Below are 25,353 nucleotides of genomic sequence, written 5' to 3' on the forward strand. Positions count from 1 at the left end.
TAGGCTACAGACTTCTTTGTCTGTTTTCTTCTCTCCGTTTTCCAGAAAATCTACCTCTACATCCACATTCCTCAGCATTTCCTTTTCTCTCATCTTTTCAATTCTAGTACAGGCCTCTACTGGTTTCCCCTTCCTCCCTCTCAATCATATAAAATTTCAAGTCTTTGAAGTCATCACTGTCAAGATACCCTTCCATCCCCACAGACTGTTTTCTCACTCTGAAAAATAGCCAGTTCCTATCAAAACCAAAGTTGTGTTCCTCTGCTGCTTGAACTCATACTGCTCTGGCAAACACTGCCACTACCAATCAGGTCCAGGCAGAGCAGGCAAGTGAGTTTGTGGATCCCCACCTGGCCGAGAGCAGAAAAGTGGAAAAGCATCCAAAATTGGGGGGAAATAAAGCATGCAAGGTTGAGGGAGAGCTCCTGTGCCTAATCTTCCCCGGTCTCGCTGCCTTATTCATCTCTTTGGTTTCAGCCCATGGACATCTCAGACATCTTCACTCCCCATCCTCTGACTCCTCCCAGTCATTCTCTAGCCTGTTAGTTCTTTCTCCAAAATCATCTCACAAGTTTTTGTTTACACGGATGAGAGTAGTGCTTCTCAAACTTCAATGTGCATACTGATCACCCAGGAGTCTTCTTAAAAATCTCAGCCTGGAGTGGGGCCTGACAATTTACACATCTACAAAACCCAGAGTGACAGAGGCACGATGGGTCTACAGATAGCACCCTAAATAGCATGGTTCTACAGAACGCAGGCTCAGGGAAGGCAGAGATCTGTCTACAGCCCCCCAGTACGGTTAAGAAGACACTCAGAAATATCTGCTGAATGAACAGAAGCAACCACAGTTCAGTTAGGTGGATGGAATCTTCTAAAATCTTTTGTAAGCACACTAAAATTGTTTGGGAATAGTCAGAGCACTTCAACCTGAAAGGAATATCCATCTGGAAGACCTACTTGTACTCTGATTTGGTTTACCTTCCCAAGGTACACCTTTTCTGGCATTTAGGAAGTCATGCTGCTCAAAAAGAATAAGTAATCACAGTGGGCAAAAAAAGGAAATGCAAAATTCACTCTGGACAATTCCTGACTGCTAAGTAAATGACTAAAACTTCTATTTTGAAACCTTGGCAGAAAATGTGTTTTAAAGGGCATTTTAGAAATAAATAAATAAATAAATAAATAAATAAATAAATAAATAAATGGTATTTTAGAATCATGATAAGGGCGGTATCATTCAACCTCCTTCCTGAGATTACTCACGCCAGACTGCTGACCAGGACCTCACCAGGTAAAATTGGGGGATCTGTTAGAGACACAATGAGGGAGTAGTACCTCATATGCTGAATCAAGGTAAATCTCCACAATAATTTCTCTGGGGTAAACCAGTGTGATAACTAAGAGCCCAAGGAAGGGCCTTGCCAGAGCCATGCACTAGCATCCATGTTCTCAGAGGAATTAAAAAGAGCAGTTCCTGGTAATTTTGAAGTACAGCAGGTCACACACAAACTACCACACATGCAGGGCAGTTGACCCATGCCAACCGCACTGAGAACTTGGGACAGTCAGAGCCAGACTTCGGGACCCACAGACACAGCTGCAGCATGAAGACTCCTACAGAGAACACGCCATTCCCTTCCAAACAAAGTCCAGAATTGCTGGGATCCATGTGTAGATTCAAATATGCAAATCCCCTTCCCATCTTTCCTGCCAAATCTGTTGGAATACTCTGTCAGGGAGGTTTTTCTGTAGCCTATACTAATTCCCAAGGGGTTTTGTTTTTGTCCTTGGTGCAGTGTATCCCACACAAGAGTCCAACCATCACTCAATGATTCCTCACCCAAACGCTCTTATTGACTCACACAGGCCAGGCCGGGAGAAGCCACCTGTGAGGCACTGGTTAAAAAATTAAAAAAGAAAAAAGAAGTCCCACAGTCCCACACCACAGACTGAGGCCTCTCTATCAGAAAAATTGCATGATCTCTACAGTTTGGCTCAGATCTACTTTTTGTTTTTTCTTTTTTTTAATACTTTATTAGATAGGTTGAGAAAGTTACAAGAGTAAGAGACTACCACCATCCCCTTTTGTTCCTGTATTTCTAGTTACTGTTTAAATGTATTTCAAGCTGCTTTTAATTAAATTGTACGCAGTTTAAATATTTAAACATGTACCTCAGAAACAGCCAAAACCACAAATGTATGGCTGCCTTTCTGTCCATTCAACAAATATTTATGAAGCACATACTATTTGTCAGGCTTACTTTAGGTGCTGATAGAGACAGAGGGGTGAACAAGACAAAGGAGTCCCTGCTTTCACAGAGTTCACACTGCAGGGGAGGGAGACAGAGATGAGCACATAAGTACAAGCAGAGGAATTTCAGGAAGTGCCAAAGAAGGTAAAATGGTGGCTGAGAGAAGCCTGAGGCAGGGTGTGGATCTGATGTGGATTAGATGATTAAAGAAAGGAAATAAAGAACGGACTTAAAAGCTGAGATATGGCTGGAAGCAGCATTGCCCAAAGCAGCTTCTACAGGCCCTCTGCAGATGTCATTAACAGGTATTACACACGGAAAGAGCTCCCTGACCAGATGGCCTCACCGAGCTTAAACAGAGTTAAACAGGTTCCTCTGGTGTTGGACACCTCAGACCTTTCATGGAATAGCCTCAGTTACAAGTATTTGGAAAGGAGTGCAGAGAGTGCAGAAAATGCAGTACCAATCACCCTTGCATGCAGAACTCTTTCTTCTCCAAGCCCTTAGAGCAGATCACACTTTGAGAGCAATGCTGAGCTGGTCAATGGTTTCCAGGCCTTGCTTTACACCGGTATCACCCATGGATCTTTCGCAAACACCAATGCCCAGGCCTCACCCCAGACCAAAGAACTCCCGCTCATGGAGGGCAGAACCCAGGCTTCAGTATATTATTTTAAAGATCCCCAGATGATTCTAATGGTAGATTTGAAAACCATTAAAGCTAGAGCAGGACGTGTGCAATTAAAAAAGGAGTGGAAAGTAAGGACAGAGAGGGCTCATGGGGTCAGCCTGTGAAAGGTCCTGAATGCTGCACAAAAGAGCTTGAACTTTATTTGCAAGGCAGCAAGGACCTATCAGGGACAATTCCTAGGAAAGCTATGATAAATCCCAGACAGGAGGTCAAGACATTCAAGTACATTTTGGCCCTCCACCCCGCCTTCTTGTCACTGAGTATATCTGAATGGCAGTGGGAGAGATTTATAACCACAAAACATACCACAAAAGGAAAGAATGGAGGATGAAAGATAACTTCAGAATAGGAACAATATGAAATCCCAGAGCACCACAAACTTAGGAAATTCAACAAGATGTTTTCAGATACCAGCTCATTCAGTCACTCCTACTCTAAGCTAGCAGCTATGGTGGGAACAGCAGTGAAGGCGGAACTGATCTGGACTCTCAAGTGTTTATAATCTAGCACAGGCAAAGACCAAATGGAAATGGAAATAAATACGTAATGCATGTGGTGCCTAGGTGGTAGACAGAAGAGCCCTAGAAATGAGGCTGAGGGTGGATGAAACCCCTTCTGGCTGAAGCCTTCACAGAGGTTTTGGGGAGAGAGCTACATGTGAGCCATATTAATTCCTCAGTTTTCAATAATGAGCTGTTATCGTGCCAGGCACTGTGTCATAGTCTGAGGAAAAGAGTAACGGAAAAAGACAGGATTTATAGAGCCCTTAATCTAGCAAATGAAACAGACACTGAAAAAATACAAAATGCATGGTATTTGAAAACACTTAACAGAGGACTCTGTTTCCCCGAGTAACTGAGGGGGAAGTGAGCCTTAGAGACAACAGAGATAGGGCAAGGAAAAGAGCAAGAAGATTCCAAAAAGGATCAGCCTGCGGCACCCACATGGGGCATTCATATCCAACCAAATAGGACAAATGAAAGACGGCAACAGCAGGCCAAGATGAGGCTGGAGAGGCAGACCCACAACAGCCCAGAGTACTGGGATTATCTCCACCCAAGTTAGACCATGGTGAAAGTTATCTCAAAAATAGGAGATGGCTAAATGTGCCAATCATGATCATCATCATCATCCTAACACACGTCAAGTTTCCCCTGCACCAGATATTTCACTGAAGTGAAGAATGGTTCTAGGACAATTGCTCTGTCCTCATTTTATAGACAAAGCCAAAGAAGAACCACCTGGGTAAGTAATCCACCATGCTCAGATAGTTGGAGAGAAGTAAACAGATGCAAGAGTAACCAGGAGTAGATTCCAAAAGACCAGATGACTGACTGGGTGTGGCTAATGAACAAGAAGGAAAGGCAATCATCACCTGCCTCCAGGTTTCTGGTTTTGGAAACTGGGTGGATGATTCTGCCATTTCCTGAGATAGAGATCACTGGACCATAAGCAGACTTATGGGGGATGATGTCATCTGGGGACACTAAAAGTTTAAGTACTTTTAAGACACTGATGGAAATGAAGACTCAGTTCCATACAACAATCTCAGAAGAGAGATCCAGGCTGTAGAAAAAAAACTGGGTATCTGTCTACTAAGCAGAGTAGACAAGGTCACCAAGGTAAAGGGTAAAATGAGCAGAGAAGAGGAAAGAGCCATGATGGGAATACTGGCTGGATTTCTCAGAGCAGCGGAGGGCACCTAAAGAATGAGCCAACACAGAGACAGAAGTGTTCCCTGAACTCCACCCAAGCCCACATAAGGCTTGGTGACAGTGAGGGCAAGCAAAGGGGACACACTGCACAGGGGAAACCAGTAGCATGCTGTGACATCCTCAGATCTGGAAAATGAGAAGTCAGGGATCCATGATCCCAACAGGTAAAGCCTGGCTATGGTGCTACCAATCATCAGGACAGAGAAGTCACAAGGTCAGTTTCAAGGTATGCTGTGGGCAACAAACGTATAAGGCAAAGAGAGAAGGCTGAACTCAGATGCCAAAACATTCCAGAAAGCATACCAGATACTGTGTGCTTGACATAACCGTGCAGTGCCTAATCCCACAATGACTCTAATTATTAGTCCAGCTGAACCATGACTTTAAGCAAACCCCTAAGTGATCTGGAACTCCATTTCTACACCCACAAAATGGGAAGAATACTAACTGACCCATATCTGCTTGGCAGAAATATTTATGAGGATACACTTATGAATAAAATCCCTTAGGAATGTAGTTCTGTTCTAAGACAGAACTGAGATTAGATAGTGCTACAAATTGAGTAGCTGTATTGTTAGGTATCGATTCAAGCTTAGGCTCTTCTGTCTCTCAATTAAGAAGGCAGCCCTCACTAATTTATACTACACCAGGGAAGGGCTGCAGATTTACAGGGGAGGGGAGGGCAGACTCACTGGCACAGTGATCACAGAGGACACTGCCTGCGAACTGATTGGGAAGAGGAGTGAGGTCACAAGCCCAGCCCCAGAAAATGTGCTGTCTCTCCACTTTCTTGCACTATGACCCAGAAAAGACATTCTAGTATTTATGTTTTGCTACTGGCAAAGGATCCCTCTTCCTCTTTTCTTGGTAAACAGATACTTGCCCTGGATGCAGTAAATTTTATATATAGTAGTAAAGAGTAAAGAAGAGCAGGCTGGGGGCAGAGGAGGAGAGGTGGAGGAGAAGTCAGGCTTAATTTCAAAGCTTCTTGTAATTTAAGACTACAGAAAACAGTTATGTGAGATTTATAGAAATGTGTTCTTTCCATGAGAGGTAGATGATGTAAAGGAAAAACAAAACTTCTAAGTTAAGAATTCAGAAGTACTCCAAAGAATTTAAACGAGTTTTGCGTTAACCAAAGTACAAACTGAAGTGACTCCGAACAGCTTCCCACTTGTGAATCTGTTGTCAACTACCTTGACTTAACTAATTTACACAGGTACCTACCACCCTTAACTTGATTTTACCTAGTTAACTAACCAGCCTCTAAATTTACTTTCTTTTTTACCTTTTTCTTTCAGGTTATACCTTCATTTTATGAACTTCTTTTTGTCTATTCTAATAAAACCATCCTGATAAACTCTCTGATTACATATTCTAAAGCAGTGCTACTGAAAAGAAGTCAATCCCCAAACTGTTATCCATAGACAAGAAGATAACCGTCTTGGGCCAGGATTTTTTTAAAGATCTTATTTATTTATTCATGAGAGATACAGAGAGAGAGGCAGAGACCCAGGCAGAGGGAGAAGCAGGCTCCCTGGGGGAGCCCGATGTGGGATTTGACCCCAGGACCTGGATCACGCCCTGAGCCAAAGGCAGATGCTCAACCGCTAAGCCATCCAGGCACCCCTCGGGCCAGAATTAAATCAACTACTGTTCAGTTTGGCAAAGTGGGGTTTTTTTGTTCTTCAGTTTTGGGTTTTAACAATGAAGACATTGCAGTGAGGAAAGCAGCGTGTTGATATGCAGTCTGGTAGAAGCTCCTAGTTGTTAACGCACGCCCACCTATGGAGAACTGTTCACAGACCTGCGCCCATCCACATACCACACCGAGTACCGCTACTGTACAGCAACACTCCCACACAGCACACTGTTAATTCTTATTGCCTGGGACTTTAGAAAAGGTGCTAAGTATATTCCTTCAAGGCAACAAAATTCTCCAACACAGCCCAATAAGTGGGGCATTCTCTGATCCCTGCCTGGTTTACATGGAGGGGCTAAGTGGCCGCAGTCATACTTAACTGCTTAAGGGCAGGTGACGGCCTGAAAATCAGTTCTGCAAACATGCCAGATCTCAGTGGGGCCTTCCCACTGGATCCCGCTGCCTGCCCATCTGATGCCATGCTACAACAAACTAAAATAAAGCACTACAATTATGAACAGTACTTTTTTATTTCCAAATGATAGGGTTAAAGAAGAGCCTGGCAAATGTTACTGCTCCAGGATGTTGGTGTTTCTTCCACAACCAAATACGCCTCAAAATTGGGAGTTCTGCTTGCTTAAACTTATGTTCAGTAATTTTTTTGCAGAGAATGTGTTCACATGAGAAGTGAAGTGAAAATAAAATGTACTAGTGATTTCTTTTGCTCATTTACCTAAAATACTGCTCAGGAATTAAGAGGTCAATATGGGCAGGGTAGCCAGTAGAGGATAAGAAAGGAGACGGAAGTGTAAGCACCTATTCTAGTGGGCTCTCAGTGAGGAAGAAGTGGAAAGTGCCCCCTTGCCTGTAACAGTGCACTCACCCTACCAGCCATCAGTTGGCCTCCAGCCAGGCTATCCGAAACAAGGTGCTATTAAAACTACTTCACTTTGCTGAACTGTTCCAGAGATTCATGTCTGGAATCTTAAGCAAAGGCAGGCTGTGGAGATACCTCACTACCTATCAATCTTAACATCCTACACATCAGGGGTGTCATTCCAGCAGCACATGGACTCCCTCATATACTATATAAACTACATCATAGAAATAAGTAATAACAAAGGAACACAAGAAATTTTCAAGATTCTCTGGCTCCTTGCTACTCAACAAATGGCGAGCAGTCCAGTAGCATCGGGCATTATGTTGCAGGCACCACTCTAACCCTGATGAAACGGAATGTGATTTTAACATGATCCCCAGTGATTTGTATCTACACTGCAGTTTGAGAAGCATTGCTTTAGTTCATGGGTTCCTCACCCCGCTGCACTTCTGAATCACCCTGGAGCATTTAGGAAAATGCTGATGCCCAAGTCCCCAGATTCTAGAGCCTGGAAACTAGTAATTTATAAAACATATTGATCCAGACCTATCCCCTCATTTTCTAGATATGCATCAGAACTGAGACTCAGGAAAGGAATAATTTGCCAAGATCACAGGGAGTTATTAGCTATCTTAAGAGCAGATACTAAAAAAATATGTAGGATTGTCTTGCCCACCTGAGTATGTTTTTACATAAAGAAACCTAGAGTTACCAAGAAATCAAAATTAATTTTAGAGATCTAAGGTTTCATTTTACTGTATATACACTCTTTTATGCTTTAAAAAGAAATAAAACATACACGTCTATTTTACGTATTAACCTTTGAACCCTGACCAGTACTTTCAATGAAGCGTTAGGTAGACCTAATTTTCCATCAGCCACAGCACAACTGGTGCAGACAGGGAGGCTTCAGCATTGGGCCTCTGCCTAGGTCACCAGTCAGCTCAGAGTGACAGGAGCATAGGTGATTCTCTTATTTTTAGAAAAAAAAAAAAAACACAAAGCACTTCATTTTTTTAAAAGATTTGTTTTATTCATAAGACACAGAGAGCGAGAGAGGCAGAAACACACAGGCAGAGGGAGAAGCAGGCTCCATGCAGGGAGCCCGATGTGGGACTCGATCTCAGGACCTCAGGATCACACCCTGGGCAGAAGGCAGGTGCTAAACCGCTAAGCCACCCAGGGATCCCCCACAAAGCACTTCAAATCCAATTTAACTTAAATTGAGAAGTCCAAAGACAAGGACAATCACTGTGCTCTGATCATAAAGGTTTCCAAAAGCACAGAACCGGTACTGAGCACATCTGAGACAAAAAACTTCTGCCACAACTGCTGATCTTTCTGCTGGTGGATGATTATGTCATTACATTTAAATCACCCATAAATTAGCACTAGATACGTGGAGGTGTGGTGCGAGGTGTGGGTGGAGTGAAGGAAATTAAAAGCTGTGGTCAGACTTGAAAAAAAAAAAAAACCCAGAAAGCAACGTATGTTTCTGACAGTTGAAAACAGACTGCATGACAGACAGCAAAACCACATTTCCGCATTTTTTTTTTTTTTGGAATGGATCTGTGGTTTTATGCCACCGAGCAATATTTTGGTTTACCAAAATGTACTCTATGGCCTTTTTAATTTCATGTTTACTCAACTTTCCTTACTTAACTATCATTGCTGTTCTCACTCCACTACAGCTGTTTAAGACAAGTGTCTAAAAGAAGGGTAAGGTTAAAATATAAAATAGGTCACATTAGGAAAAAAAAAAATTAACCATATATAATTTGCACTGACTAAAGCATCCACTGTAATTTCAGTATTTAGCTCATCCATTATGAACAATGTGGTTAATTATTTCTCTTGAAATATAGTAGTTCCTTAAGACAATTACAGACACAGACTCATGTTCACACAGAATTTCTCAACACAAAAACGATATGGAATCATGACCTATCCACAGCTGTTGGCCAAATGATATAAAAATTAAAAAGAAACGGGAAAAAAGAATGACTCAAACAAAGTTTCCATAGCTGATGAATAATTGAGAAGATTCTGCACCTATTTTTAATGTTAAAAAAAACTTTAAGAAGGAAAAAGTCAAAAATCAGATAATTTGCAAACTCCCACTATTGTATCTATATAAAGGTAATGGCAGTAATCAAGCAAAAAACGATGAAAAGAAACACTCTCTTCCATACACTAACACAAAGGTCAAACACCTTCTTTAAAATGGTAAATTCCTAAATCCACTGTCTGCTAAGAGCTGCCTGGCAAAGTCCATTGTGGCCTGGATAAAGAATAAAGACACAAATACAGGTCTTATGAAAAAGAATCCTCGAGGTTCTTGGCAGAAGTATAGATTTGGCAGGAGATGAAGGGAAGATAGGGAAATGAAGGAATGAAGGCAAGAGAAGCAAAAAACTCACTTTTCTTTCCTCCTCTTCCTTTTACCACTTATTCCTCCCTATGTGTCTCAGGCCCAGCATCATCAAGAGAAAGGTCCCCCTTCCGAGGTTTCCTTTTCTATCAGGTTTCCTTTTCTATCAGTGGTACCATAGTTCTGGCAGACTGCAGGGGTCAATGTCTTAGGAATTCTCTCCTATGCATTTACACATCCCCTCATCCAATTGACTGCTAGGTCACTTGGGTTCCTCCTTTTGAGTCCCACATCCCTCCTCAATCCTGTCCCTCTCCAGCCCTGTCCCTCTCCACTCAAGCGATTTCTGCCAACATTCACTGAACAGCTTCTATCAGGGCCCATGCTAGGTGCTGAGAATAAGGCAATTAGCAAAACAGACATGTCCTTACCCTGCCGTCTTCTTGCTTTCCTTCAATAGCCCACATTCTGTACTAGCATTCAAGGCCTTCTATAAATGATCCCAAACCTGCATTCTCCACCATTCTTTCCCCTATCCCAACCAAGCTGGGAATGCTAACCAGAGCCTGAATACTCACAGCCCTTTCCCATCTGTATGGTTTCCACTTGGAACCCAGTCCTTACTTCCTAAGTGACCCCCTCCTCTGGGGTCCTACTAACAGGTCTCCGCATCTATCTCAGGAATAGCATCCTCCAGCACTGACCCCCCCCTCCACCGCCCGCTCTTCTATCTATGTCACAGTGTCATCCACACACGATGCCTTGTTTTGTTCATATTGCTCCAAAGGCCATAAAAAGACTAGAATCTCCACAGAGGCAAGCCTATTGCCTCTTCTAACTCCCTAGACCTCAAAGTGTGCCCTACACAGAGTGAGAGATCAGTCAGCATTTGCCTTCCATCTAAGGTCTCCAGCACTACCTTCTCTTAACCAAGTAACTCTCAATGTAAGAAAAATAAAACCACCTCAGGAGGATTAAGCTCCTGTTTGAGTTTAAGTCTTCAGGTTATAATCTTCTTAACCTTTGCAGGTCCAGTTCTAGATATTTCGATTAGAGAAGCTAAATATTTCCATTTTAAATTTTTTTTTTTTTTTTTTTAGGGAACCGTCCTTTTTTTTTAAATATTTTTTTTCTTTATTTATTTATGATAGTCACAGAGAGAGAGAGAGAGAGAGAGAGAGGCAGAGACACAGGCAGAGGGAGAAGCAGGCTCCATGCACCGGGAGCCCGACGTGGGATTCGATCCAGGGTCTCCAGGATCGCGCCCTGGGGCAAAGGCAGGCGCCAAACCACTGCGCCACCCAGGGATCCCTAAATTTTTTTTTTTTTAATTTATTTATGATAGTCACAGAGAGAGAGAGAGAGAGGCAGAGACACAGGCAGAGGGAGAAGCAGGTTCCACGCACCGGGAGCCCGACGTGGGACTCGATCCCGGGTCCCCAGGATCGCGCCCTGGGCCAAAGGCAGGCGCCAAACCGCTGCGCCACCCAGGGATCCCAATATTTCCATTTTAGATAATTTTGGGGGTGAGCCTCAATCAAATATGGCAAAAGCATGCCCCAAACTGGAAAATCAAATACAGGCCTACCTTGTTTTACTGCACTTCACTTTATTGTGCTTTGCAGCTCCTGCATTTTTTACAAGTTGAAAGTTGTGGCAATTGCCCCATTTTCCAACAGCATTTGCTCCTTTACCTCTCTGTGTCACATTTTGGGCATTCTCCTAATATCTAAAACGTCTTCATTATTATTTTATTTCTTATGGTGATCTATGATCAGTGATTATGACACGCTGAAAGCTCAGATGATGGCCAGCATTTCTTAGCAAGTGTTTTTCAATGTACGTGCATTGTTTTTCTTAGACATAATGCTACTATACACACTTAACAGACATTAGTGTAAACATAATTTTTATATGCACTGGGAAACCAAAAAAATTCATCATCTGACTTGGCTTATTTCAGTATTTGCTTTATTGTGGTCTGGGACTGAACCCACCAATACCTCCCAAGATATTCCTGAATCAAGGGAAAATATGGGATGTATAAATCTAAGCTGAGAAACTTGAATGAACACTATCTCACAACCCAAATGCAACAAATATCTTACCAGAATTTTTTCTGTATGCATCCAAAATTGATCCAAAATATCCTGAAATCTTGCTTAGCTTATAACAAAATCCTATCAGTTCTGCTTAGATCTGGTTAAAATAGTTCCAAATTATGAGCCATCTTCCTCGGCCAACCGTATCAAGCATTTGGAAACAAGTAGCCACTTTAAAAAACCAGGTTTTTGTACATAAATGCACCATACCTAACCCAGCCTCTCCTAAATCTGCCACCTCATAAATGTAAGGAAAGACTCACAAGGAAGTAGAGCTGCCAAACTGTCACCTCCACATTCCTGGAACCTACATAAAGGTAAAAGCTTAAGGGCATTCTAGAATTTTGCAGGACACAATTTCTCTATTAAGAAGCCCAAATAAGCATTTTGTCCTCCTCAGGTTAGCCAAAAATTTTTCAAGGAAGTAACTGTGGAATTGCCACCATGTTTTTTATTGGCCACTTTAGGTTAACTGTAATATTTTTTGAGGTTAATCAACATAGATGTACTTAGAGGTAATAAGCCACACTCCAAAAACAATTCTATGTCCCCCAAAAAATCAAGCCTTTAAAATAGTCACCCACATTCATAGCGCAGCTCAACAGAATATTTGGAGGTTGTGGGGAGTAAGCCCAAGTTAAGACTTAGGTTCATGGATCGGTGCCCATGCCTTCAAAACTAAAATAAACCCATGTTCTAGACCCACAGGGTACTGAGAAAACTCAGGGTTCCATTTTTTTTTTAATTTTTTTTTATTTTTTTATTTATGATAGTCACACACACACACAGAGAGAGAGAGAGAGGCAGAGACACAGGCAGAGGGAGAAGCAGGCTCCATGCACCAGGAGCCCGACGTGGGATTCGATCCCGGGTCTCCAGGATCGCGCCCTGGGCCAAAGGCAGGCGCCAAACCGCTGCGCCACCCAGGGATCCCCCATTTTGTTTATTACAATGTGACCAGGACTAGACAAAGACAAGTACAATGATGCACTCTGATCTCACCAAGAGACCAAGTGAAAAGACTAAAGGACTATTTTACAGCAAGATCTGCCCTGATCCCTCAAGTGGGGCAGATCAGGCCAAGGTGTCATGTTCAGATCTCAAGTGGTCCAATCTATCGTATACATCGTGGTACTAGCCAGACAAGTGTCCAAGAGAATGGCTGAAATGACCAACAATGTTCAGCATGGACAAAGAATGATGAAGGACAAAACCATACCCTACAAAAGCACTAAGACTAATTCTGGGACCCTCAATGGGGCCAGGACAAATAGGCCTCACTTAAAGCCAAGAAATTTCCACTAGTCCTGTAGTCCCAATGAAAAAAAATCTCCCTTCTGAAAGAAGAAGAAAAGAAAAGAAAAGAAAAGAAAAGAAAAGAAAAGAAAAGAAAAGAAAAGAAAAGAAAAGAAAAGAAAAGAAAAGAAAAAAAAATAGATTACAATGACCAGGTAACATCCCCATTCAGAACTTGAAATAACCCACTACCAACGCTCCTCTGCTTATCATCACAAGAAACTCTGAAAAGACAAGCATGGCATGACATAGTCCCTCAAACTGAATGAATTAACGAGAGAATCCAGGTATGAATAATTTGGCCTCTACACATTCCACACCAGTTGCATCTCTAAATTGTGGCAGAAATACCCAGACACTTCCAAAAATGTCCTTGGGAGAAAGAAACTGCCCAGTTTGAGACCTGCTCTAGAGAAGTAGTTCTCAAACTCTTTGATTTGGGTCTCGGTTTCCTCACTGGATCAATGCTTATGGACTCCTCTCCCACAGAAAAAGGCATAATTTTGCAAAGAATTTCAAGTGGATCCTTTAAATCCTAGTCAAGGACCCCCATCCTATTCTTAGTCCCAAGGAGGGCAGTTTTTCAGTTCTCGGGATACTTCCATGTGGCTATAAAAGGTACTGTGCCAATTCTAGAGATTTCAAGATCAGAAGTACAAAAATATCCCCATAGGCCTGTGACCATCAGGCCAGGAGCCAGCAATGAAAATCTGCAATAAGGTGAACTGACTGGTTCACTAACCCAGTGCACCTGTTCATTCAAAAAAAAAAAAAAAAATTGTTTTTTTTTTTTTCAACCTGAGTAGCTAAACCAATTCAATGGTCTTATGCATGGCCCGTAGCTTTGCTGAAAAACTACACCCAATCCATATTTCTACTCAATAGTTACACCAGTAAAAAGTCCTGAAGCAAACAAAAACAATAACGGAATTGTTTTGTATATTAAAAACTGAATCTAGAGACCACAGGTATTTCTACTTTTTTTGTTTTGTTTGTTTGTTTGTTTAAAAAAAGCAAGAAAAGTGTTCTTTTCACTGCATATGGTTGAAGAAGTAGAGCCACAGCCCATGGAGCAGATGGTACCTGGCAGAAAAAGTGGCTTCCGTTAATAAGAAGATTGCTCCCCATCAACAGTTTTCAACAAGGCTAGGGAGCAAAGAGCTTGCTGATCTGAGAATTCAAAAGGCACTTTTCTGATACCAATACATACCCAAATGGACACCCACTATTATTTGTAACACTTAAGCTCCCTGTGTACAGAACACAGCAGCAGACTAATAACTAGGTACATCTTAAAAATAACAAAACAAAAAGAGCTTACCATATTAAAATGGTCACTTAGGAGGCAGGTATTGCCACTGGTTCAAGAACATGGACTCAGAAGCCTGACTGCCCAGGCTTGAATCCCCACTCGGCAACTTACTAGCTATAAAACCCTGGGCAAATTTCTTAGCTGTTCTTTATGTTAGTTTCCTCATACACAATGAGGACAACAAGATCCTCTCCTCAAGGGCTACCAGTTAAATGAATACATCTGAAGCACTTACTGTATCACGTGGTACACAGTAGGTACTTAATAAATACTAACTTATTACCAGCAAAATTTGTCAGACACACATATGGAAAACCCGTAACTCCACTTAGTCACTGATGAGCTCTTAGCCTAGAGAAGAACTTGTAAGATGTGGCCACAGCTGTGAAAGAAGCAAAAGAGCACACGGTTCCAGGTTGTAAAACACTGGCAACACTAGGATTTTTTTTTTTTTTAGCTGTCTCCAATAGCTTAATACTGCTACCAGTAAGATTCATACACACACACACACACACACACACACAGGAAATTTCCTCGAACATAAAATTGATTCTAAACCTTAACTTAAATGGCATGTCTCTAGTGTCAAGCAATGAAATTAAAAATGAACCTTTTGCTAATGCTGGTAATTTTTAAATCATATGATGTTAGAGCTAAAAGATAGCTTAAAAATAAATCATCTGGAGATGAATCCAATCTTAAATTTTAAAATAGCCTATCACCCACCAACTCAAAGACCTATGGCAGAACTACAAAGAGACACCTAACCTCTCACTGCCTATATGGGTCTTACCTGCTCATCAGAAAGCCGAGAGTCCTAAGAGGTCAAAAATAAAACTTATACATAGGTTGACACTCAAATATAGGAAAGGCAATGAAATGGAAAATGACATCTTTCCTTTAATTATTCCAGCATTCATGCATTTGTTTCTTCTACTGTGTTCCAGAAATTGTTTTAGACACTAGGAATGCAGAAGTAACAAAACACATTCTTCTTTTTTGGAGCTTATGCCTTAGAGTAAAGGAAACTGATCTCTACCATGTCCTTGATTCATCAACTCAAAACAGCCAAGATTAAACATTCCCTGCTTCTATTATTTGTTTATGATTAACTTATAAACTACGCCAGGAAGCTCAAACCTTCTCCCAAATAAAGGATCTCTGACGGGACAATGCAAGAAATCGAAGGACTGGAGATCTCAAACTCATCAAAAGGGAGTTTTACAGGCATGCTTTACACCGAGTGCCCTGAGGTAAACCTCAGCTAAAGAAACTAACATCTACTATGGATTCCAGAGGGGTAATTAATCCCAGGAGCGAATTACATAACAGGTAACAAACTATTACATATACCCCTTAACACGAATATAGAAAATTATTGGATCACAATTGTACGATTCAGTTTTCTAGTATATGCCAAAATAAAGGCGTAAAAACAGATTACCTTAAAGAAGCCCTGATATTATACATTTTTATATTACGTGTAATAGTAACATCATACAAATTAGTAAATTCTGAACCATCCACTAATTAACTGTGGAACTTAATCACTTAACATCTGCATCTTATTTTATTCCTCCACCATGATAGGGAAAATGCCTTAGCAACAATAACAGATGAGAAAGCACCTTGTAAAATATAAGGTACTATATAAACTTAAATACCCATTTGTACTCCTGGCTTCATTAGATTAGTTTTGGACTGAGAGCAAGCAAACATGCAAGCAAAAAACTTCTGAGAAGAGTTGTTTAAAGAGACTTTGCAAGAATAAAAAGAAGTGATAGTCTCAATTTCTAGTCAGTGGGTCAGAGAAAATAACAAAGCAAAACCAAAGGGTCATCTGAGACCAAAGGAGCTAAAAGGGATCTCGATGTTCATTTATACTCTAATTGAAGCTGAGAAAAGAATAGTCCTGAGAAGCTAAGGTACTTAGAAGTATCACACAGCTGGTCACTGGCAAGGCCAGAACTGGAATTGGAATCTCTAGATAGTCAAGTATTTGGGGGGAGAGAGTAGGGTATGTTGGTAATAGAGTATTTCAAACACAGCATTTGGAATGTGACATAAATATCTATGACACCAATGACCCAAAAACTGAGTCAAACCCAGGATCGATCTCATGAAGTTGATTTCTGTATCTCAGTCTCCTCATATAGAAAATGGAATAATATACTATAATCTCATAAGGTTATTGTGAGATTAAGTGAAATATTACCTGCATGATAAGCTCTCTAAAATCACCAACTGTTATGATTACTCTTTCGATAACACTATACCATCTCCACTAGAAAACACTAGGATATCTTTAAAGTTCCTTGTCCCGGAAAAGTACCAGACACTGGCATTTTTACTCATCTGGAAGGTAGTCAGCTAAGCGCACCACAGTGTAGTTAAGATCAGGCTCTCCCCACCCTCATTCAAACCACACATGCGCAGACTTATTAATAGTAAAAGAATTCTTCAGATAAACACTGACTACTGAGATAGTGATGTTCAAACTGAATTTTCAATTCAGTTAGGACGCATTCATCTTTAAAAAGGCAGATTCAGGCAGCCTGGGTGGCTCAGTGGTTTAGCGCCGCCTTCTGCCCAGGGCCTGATCTTGGAGACCCAGGATCAAGTCCCATGTCAGGCTCACTGCATGGAGTCTGCTTCTCCCTCTGCCTGTGTCCCTGTGTCTCTGTGTCTCTGTCTCTCATGAATAAATAAAATCTTTAAAAAATAATATAAATAAATAGATAGGGAGATTCCACATACTCAGATCCATATATTCTACTTTATCCTAACTTGCTCCCAAAAGGCACACCAAGCTCAGTCATTTTTGTTTCCATCTGTCACTTTTTCCCTACTTTTCCCTTAACAAAGTAGGCACCATAGGCCTAACTAGGCTGGAGAACTTCATTTTCGTTATCCTGCAATCTAAATACTGGCCCTTAAAAATAATAAATCACACATATTCTTGGTTAGCTTGATCTGCATGTGAGTAGTCCCTCCTCACCACCTATTTCCTAGGCACCTCCCATGTGAGAGGCACAGCTCTCAGTACCAGAGATCCCACAGGGAACAAACCCCCTTGTCCCCATTAAGCTTTCACTCTAGTGACACGGGGGAGACTGGCACGAAACGACGTTGAATCTAGTCTAGTGTGCTTGCAGAGCATGCTTTAGGAGCTCAGGAAAAGCCAGTTTTATTAAGTACCTGGCTAAAAGTGGATCTAGGCCTCAGACTTTTGTCTATGGAGACTGAGCCTCCCTTCGGGCAGGGTAGAAGGGAAAAGGAAGAAGACTCTGTACTCACATACAAGCACCCAGATCAGATCTCTAGCTCCAGAGGACACCGTAACACCCCCTGGACGGCCAACAGCATCCCCACGCTCCTCACGTTGCAGACAGCCAGGAACACCACAGGAACAAGCACACTCTTTGCTGTTTGGAAACAGCACGATCAGTGAAGGGAGCCCTGGAAGGGAAGTCGAGAAACCGACTTCCTTTTCTGCCAGTGACTCTTGCTATGCGACCTCGGGCACGTTCGCCGACCTGCATGAACCCTAGGCTCCCCGCCCGCACGCTGTTCCTCCTGCACAGGGACACTGGGCTAGTCTCTTTAAGCCCTTAAGCCTCAGTGTCATCTGTTCAAGGAGGCCAGTGGAATGACACTGCTTGGCAAACTGTCGAGTACTCCAGTGACAGAAGCTATTTAAATAAATACACGGATCCAAAGCTCGCTACTTGCTTTACAGGAACAGCAGGAAGATTAAGGAGAACATATAAAATGCCTTAAGCTCTCTGTAAAGAGAGGGTGTTACAGGGTACTAGTGCTCATAATTTTCACAATTACTATGCTTTCCAGTTGTGTTTTCTTGTATCTTCAAATTCCTTTAACGAAAATAATCCACAAACCTGGAGAAGCAAAAGACATAGTCAGAAAATAACAGTATCCTAATTAGAATCCTAGTAAGTGGAATAAGCTTGCTAAGCAATCAGGACCCAAGTATCCCTCTCTCCCTCACTGCTCGCTGCCTGAGCTACTGCAAGTGCCAGGCCACACTGCAGGGACCTGAGGGGTACCCCGCCAGCCAGGCTATGGACAGAGCCCGACCTGAGCCAGGAGGGCAGCCACCCTTTCGTTCCATGGAACACAGAAGCTCCCTTCACAAATCCTGAAGGACCTCAAAAATAATGACAAAGTAACACAACTAACCAGAAAACCCAATACCTAAGTGGTGTCTAGGAATATTTCTCTTCTGCTTCTCTGACAATCCAGTTAAGAAAATCCACACCTTGACCCTCATCCACATGCTGGCTAGAGCACAGGATACACAATGAAACTCTGAGGAAAGTTTTGGCCCAGTGGTAGAGAAATAGCAAGAGCTTGGCACAAACACTGAGTCAATCCCAATGAGAATAGAGAGGGTATATAGATTTGTGTTGACAAACGCTGGCTAAATCCCGCTTTTTAGATGCACAGCAACTACCACTGACAGCCGTTACTAAGACAAAGTCAAAACAACCCTGACTTTTGCTTTTGACTAAAACTTCTGAAGCCCTTCCCGCTTAAAGTAGAGCAATATTAATTTCATGAATTCTGTTTGCAGTACACTTAGCTTGGAACAAGTCAAGTCCTGAGCCTCAAAACTGGCATTATCAGTGCAAACAGCTGCCCACCCCCTTCTCCCCAAATATATGCTGTCTCCTGCTTTTCTCCAAAAGCCCAGCTCAAAAAAATGATAGATAACCGAGCCACAAGATCACTAGATGCACCACCCTTGCTGGAGTTCTAAGGTTTTTATAAGGGCAGGTAGGTGTGAAAGGGAATCAAGAGAAGGTACCTTCTAAAAAATCACATCCCCTTCACTTGCCCCGATAGCATCAGATATATTACTGCTGTCCTGAAGTGATAAACCAGACTATCCAGTCACATCAAAGGGAGTAAAAATGTCCTCATTAAATACACATGCACAAATAATTTCTAAGTGCACATTTTAAACATTTAATTCCCAATGGACTTTACCTATTCTATAACACAAAAAGAAAAAAAAAGTAAAATTCAAGAAGAGGAAAGGTGAAATGAAGAATGTTGAGAACAAAGGCCGCTGACAGCACTGTCTCCACTTCACTAGGGCTCCACCAGTGCCTGAAGACACAAGATAGTCCAACGGAGCCTCAAAGGTATTCTTATTCAGGATACAAAGAACTTTGCCCAGAAAAACAAAAAAATAAAAACAATATCCAGTAGGGATTAAGGGGCAGTGAGAAGGAAATATCCCTTGTCTGAAAGCTGCACAGATGATCTTCTACTAGTAAAAGCAAAATATTTGCCTTCATTTAAAAGTTTGCGTTGTGTGTGATTTCCTGCATCTAAGACCTCTTTCTGAACTACAAAGAGGCCACAAAACATCACATTTTCCCCTCCCTGTTTTCCCCTTCAAAAACCCACAATATGGTGATTAACAAACAGCCCCTTGTCTTCAGGCATAGTTTTAGAAGCCACAAGGAAAAGATAAAAGTTAAATGGAAGAGCAAGTCTGTAAACAAACGAGAAATGGGTTGCCCAGGGAGGAAGCAAACTCAGTCTCGATAAGCAGGCAGCTCTCCTCACCCCTTCTGTGAGAGACTCCAAGAAAGCGACCCTCATCCCGTCACACCCACTGAAAGCAAACTGAAGGACACTCGAGGGATTCTGGGTACAAGCCCAAAGTTCAGTGACTTCAGGACAAACCCTCAGCCTATCCCAGCCTCTCAATGGCTCTCCATTTCTGGAAGGAATAATCCAGGACAGACCTATCTCCCAAAGGACATCTTCCCAGGTAAATTCATCTGAAGTCCTGAATCCACTACCTAATAACTATATCACCTTGTGCAGATCTGATCCTGTTTAATCACCCTTTGATTGGACTTAATCCCTTTCTTAGGATCATTGTGAGAATTAAAGAATTTTGGCAGTGTGCCCAGAGAAGTGGTAAGCACATGCAGAAACATAATAAACATTCACTTCCACTGAGAGGAATTTCTAATTCCACTCAACCATCACTGCTTTAGGTGAACAATCTTCAGATACTCTATGAGACCTCAAGAAACAGAAAATTCAGAACTCGACGTGTGAGAAGAGAAAAAGGAGAAACCCACGCCATCCAGAAAACACTCCTACTTATGCACATTTCCTGACAGGTTAAATTTCCTCCTCACAGATCTGCTTCTCTTGACAGCATTTTACTGTGACAAGTAAAATGACAGCTCACTGGGTCCTGCCCAAGGCTCTGCCAACTTGGTATCAACTGTCCTAATGCTAGATCCTCTCAGAGTTTTGGAAAAAAAGCCATATACATCTAGATTTACTAAATAGGACTACAGCTGGGTCCCTACCCCAAAATGTCCAGATCAGACAGGCTGGGATAAAGAACCACTACCAACTACCTCCATTCGGTTAATATTAATTGTGAAGTACTACTGAAGGCCAAGTAATCCTACGTTAGAAGAGGTGGCTTTAAGCTTCAGTGAAAAACACACACAAAAGCACAGCAGCCCCCAGCCCCTCCCCTACCCAAGTACATGCTGGTCTTCTAATTGCATCTTGAGGGTTTTTGCCCAGTCATCAAAATTTCACTTGTAATCTCTTTGAGATATTCCAGTCCAGTGGTGACCACCCACTGTTCCCCCACCCTCTAGACTACTGCCTAGCATTTATACAGCAAAAGAAAGTTCTGTCAGTGACATTTTCATTGGTTTATTCCTTTCAGCGAGAACATCCCTTTGGTAATCGTTCACTTTCACTGCCATACAAGAGTTCAATCATTCATTTCTGAAAAATATAGTCACTGTGTGAGAATACCAGAGACATTCTCAAACACCTACTCCTGCACCTAATCCTCCAAAGCCAAGCACCTATAATCTAAGACGGGAAATGTGCAAGAAACTAGCAGTAGCTTTAAAAAATAAGTTTTCTTATGGGAAATCTGGTCAAAACGGAACTTTAAACAAATGGATTTCCAGTGCAAGCACTGTCCCCAAATAAATTTACAGCACCCTCAAACCAAGCCCACTCAAGGCTGAGTGTCATGCCAGTCATATATTACTTCAACCTCAATAAATCTCTTTTTACTCTTCAAATCCTAGGCTACTTTCTAAAATATTTGCTAAAAAGCACCAACCTAATTAACGACAGCTTCCTCCGCAACAGTGGACTTGATTTCACTTATTTACACATTAACTGCAGCCTCCTTTTGGCCAATCCAGTCTATTCTCTGTACCATGCCGAGCCTTTTATCTGCCCTGGACAGCATTTTCTCCAGCAGATGAAGTAGATGCCGATTGATTTGCTGTCGAGCATGGTAAATTAATAGCAACAAATTGCTGAGGGCCCGTCTCGCTGCTCCACCATGCTTCGGCAGTTTTGCTTTATTTGCTCCATGATGGGCAGCAGTCGGCCTCTTCAAGTCAATTTCTTCTTAACAACCTGCAATACTTTTCAATGGTGAAAATAGAGCTGTTCCTTGTAAGTCAGAAATCAATATCCTATTGCCCTTAGAAAATGCTAAACAAGCAGTATTGGCAATCCACTTGGTACTAGAGGGTATCAGATATAATGCAAATCCATACTGCTTCCCTCCTTGTAGTTATTACAGTTTGCTAAAAGGTTCCTAATGTCATTTATCATCATTTACCATCGACCAGAGAGGCAATGATTATGATATCCTATCAGCTGGCAAGGCCCTTTCATTTCTATTCAATTAATATTTTAGCAGCACTCAAATGGTTGTGGCCCAAGTCTTGTGATAAAATTTACATGGCTTAGAGTGAAACAGGAGTTCTCCTCTGATTAAAAAATAGTAATTATATATCTATACACATACACATACATACACATATATACACGTGCATAAACACAGAGACGTGTATATAAATGTGCAGTATTCACTTCACTTAGGTGAATTCTAAGTGAAGGTAGGTTCTAAGTGTTGTAGTTTCCAAAATTTTCTAATTTTAAAATTCAAATTCTAAGCTAAATTTTTTTCAGAAGCAAAAAAGACCTTCAGATTACAGAATACGGACTACGAGAAAGTCATGAGATGTTCTCAAAATGTGTAATATTCATCTCCATTTAGAGTTCCTATAGGTGGAATTCACACACCCACTGTTCCTAATCTACATCCGATATTCACTTTTTATAGTGTTAACTGCTGCTGTCAGATTAAATCAGGGGGGTCTTCTTTAATTACAGCATTACAGGTGAAGGATGGGAAGGAGCAGCATTTAGTAATGTTATCAACTGCATGCATCACCCTGTTCTGCCCATGGTCACTGACCCATTTAGAAGCCATGCTGTATTTATAAAGAGGAATGATCAGAAAAAAAAAAAAAAGGTAACAACCATGTCCAACTGTCCCATCTGGAAGAAAACAAAAAAACAAAAACAGAAACCCCACACTTAGGGAAACCCTTAGGGAATAAAGGCCAACTTCTTTCATTTAAAAAAACTCCATTATGAAGACATCACAATAAAACACGTGTCATTTCTAACCATGTTCCATTTGTCATCTTCATGTTCATGCTGGAACGTTAAGACAGTAGTGAAGCATTAATTCACATTATGGCCTAGAACACTCCATTCTAACTTTTTTGGGGTTTTTTCCAGCTTCTGCTCAGCTCTATCGATCCTACTAAAGAGTACTGGAAATTAGATTCATATTTTATGCTCTAATTCCATGTCATGTCACCCAGTTCCCCTTTAAAAAAAAAAAAATCAACTAATTCTACCAGACTAATGCTATTTACTCAGTTACCAAAATTTAAATTAATTATGTTCTCAAACATAATTGTTAAAAATTGGCAACATTATGCAGGCTTAATTAAGATTAAATCCAATTTACTAAATGTACTTTAATTGGTACTAATTACATTAGCTTTCATTTCAGAATGACAAATTCCCCATAGATTTCACTCTATAGTCCTCTATCAGAATCAACACAGGGTGACTGATGATGAACATCATACAGAAAGGGGGAGGGGCCATCGTACCAGGCCCCAGCCCTGTTTTGTCACTGCTCTGTGCTTTTATCCTTTTATCAATTTGCTCAGTCACAGAGTCATGACTCCATCACAGCCATCATTTTCTGTTCCAATGAAAAATTTCTCTAAAAATAAATACTCTGTGGCTGGCAGCAGCCAAGAAGAACAGGAGCGTTAACCAAAAAATACACAAAGGTTTCAAATATCAGGGCCACCAATTACTAGGGTACTTCCAAGGACTCCGGGGACTCCTCCTCTTGAACCCTTCAGAGACACAAATCTAATAAGTGAATAAGCCTAACCCGATCTCGAGAACTAGGCCCAATTATGCCGCAGGGCAACTTCCCTGCATTATTGCCGCTTTCCATTACGAGGGTATCCAGCAAGTGCATCTGGAACAGAGGCCAAGAAGAACCAAGGCTGTCTGCCTAGGAAAACAAATAAAGACAGATATGCCTCTGTGCTTAAGGGGGGAAAGAAAGAAAATATAATAAGTAGGTGGTTTGCAGGGCTGTCTGTATTTCATAATGTGATAAACTGCCCTCAGGATTCTTGATATGATTGAATTTAAAAGCAGAGGGAAAAAAAAAAAGGGAAAATGTACTCCATTCTCAATTTTAAATGGATGGCATCTGAGGCCACCTGGAGAAGAGGATGACAGAATTACAGAGGTATAAAATGTGTAAAATTAAGGGATCTCACACACTACCCACCCCACCCCAAAAGAAATGCATACAATCAAATACAAGTTCTGTGCCTCTCAGACCTGCAAATGGTATAAAAGAGATCTGGAAACTAAGTGTTGTGGTAAATAAGATACAGGAGGAGAAATAAAAGAACATTAATCAACTGGTTCAATCTTTAAAAAAGACATCCAAGATAATTAACCTTGGATGGTGGGGTGAGGACAAAAAAAAAAAAAAAGACAACCTGTACAAGATCCGGACCAAAAATGACATGTAATGAGCATAATTAACAAACAATATCTCTCATGTAATTTATTCCTGTAAGGTAGAGCTAAGGGAGTCCATACATAAGCTTGACAGATTTTGTTTAAGCAGTAGATATTTACATTACAAATCTACACAGCAGTGGCAAAGCTGCCAAAACAAGAACTTAATTTTAACATACAGCAAGCTATTAGTATATTGACATAATTAGTGAATGAAGTTAAAAAAAAAAGGTAGCTGAAATAAAAAGTGCTCATAATTAAGTAGTGAATGAAGTTAAAAAAATAAAAAAATAAAAAAGGTAGCTGAAAAACATTCTGTTTTCAAATATGGTTTATCCGATGGCTTTTACTGTCCCAGTCATCTCTGAAAGATCTATTATCTGTAAGCATTAAGTATATGCAGAAAGGAATCCCTAAGTAGTAAAAGCTTAATAATATGTGATCATTTTATACATTTTAAACTTAGTAATGATATCTACCATGAGTATAAATAAGAAATGAAAAGCATTAGGTTTTCCCTCATCTTTCTGAGCAGGTAAATACATACACACCTACCCTGAAATAGCTGAGGAGATAGACCTGAAGCACTTTCACTAGGAGATCACTAAAAATGAAATATTATTGCCAAGTAGTATTTTTTATATATACGCTACTTTTCTATGTAGGAAAATATAAACCAAACCATTTTATTCAGTTTCCTGAAGAAGAAAAAAAGGCTGTTTGAGTCATACCTTTCAACACTTTCTGACTTATCATAATCTTTCTTGTTTTGTTTTGTCTTTTTCTTTTTTTGGCTGAACTAGTTACTAGGTTTGAAGACCCAGTGTTAAATCTTATCATACCCTCCGATCAGGCTCAATTTACCCTGCACGAATTGTGGAAGCACAGTTAAGAGTTCCTGGTAAGACCCAACTAAGTAGCCTCGGGGACTGGTACCAGGATTTTATTTTACATCAATTTCTTTTGTAGCTTCACAGATGTCGTGATCCTCCCAGCGCACCCTCTATCCATTCTTTCACACCAAGCCAAGGAAGGTTCCAGGCAATTTACAGTTCTTCTTTTTAATATTTTTTAAGAAAAGCACTCTCCTAGGACAAGTTTGCAATGCCCAAAATAGATCAAATAACCCTTT

The 25,353-nt window shown here is 41.1% G+C and overlaps 1 protein-coding gene across 7 annotated transcripts in view; it reads right to left on the reverse strand.

Annotated features, from left to right (window-relative positions):
• TLE4 (TLE family member 4, transcriptional corepressor) overlaps window positions 1–25,353 on the reverse strand; it is a 142,309-nt gene that overhangs the window by 113,061 nt on the left and 3,895 nt on the right. The window lies entirely within an intron of this gene.

The sequence above is a fragment of the Nyctereutes procyonoides genome, unplaced genomic scaffold, assembly GCF_905146905.1.
Source record: "Nyctereutes procyonoides isolate TBG_1078 unplaced genomic scaffold, NYPRO_anot_genome, whole genome shotgun sequence".
NCBI classification, from domain to species: domain Eukaryota; kingdom Metazoa; phylum Chordata; class Mammalia; order Carnivora; family Canidae; genus Nyctereutes; species Nyctereutes procyonoides.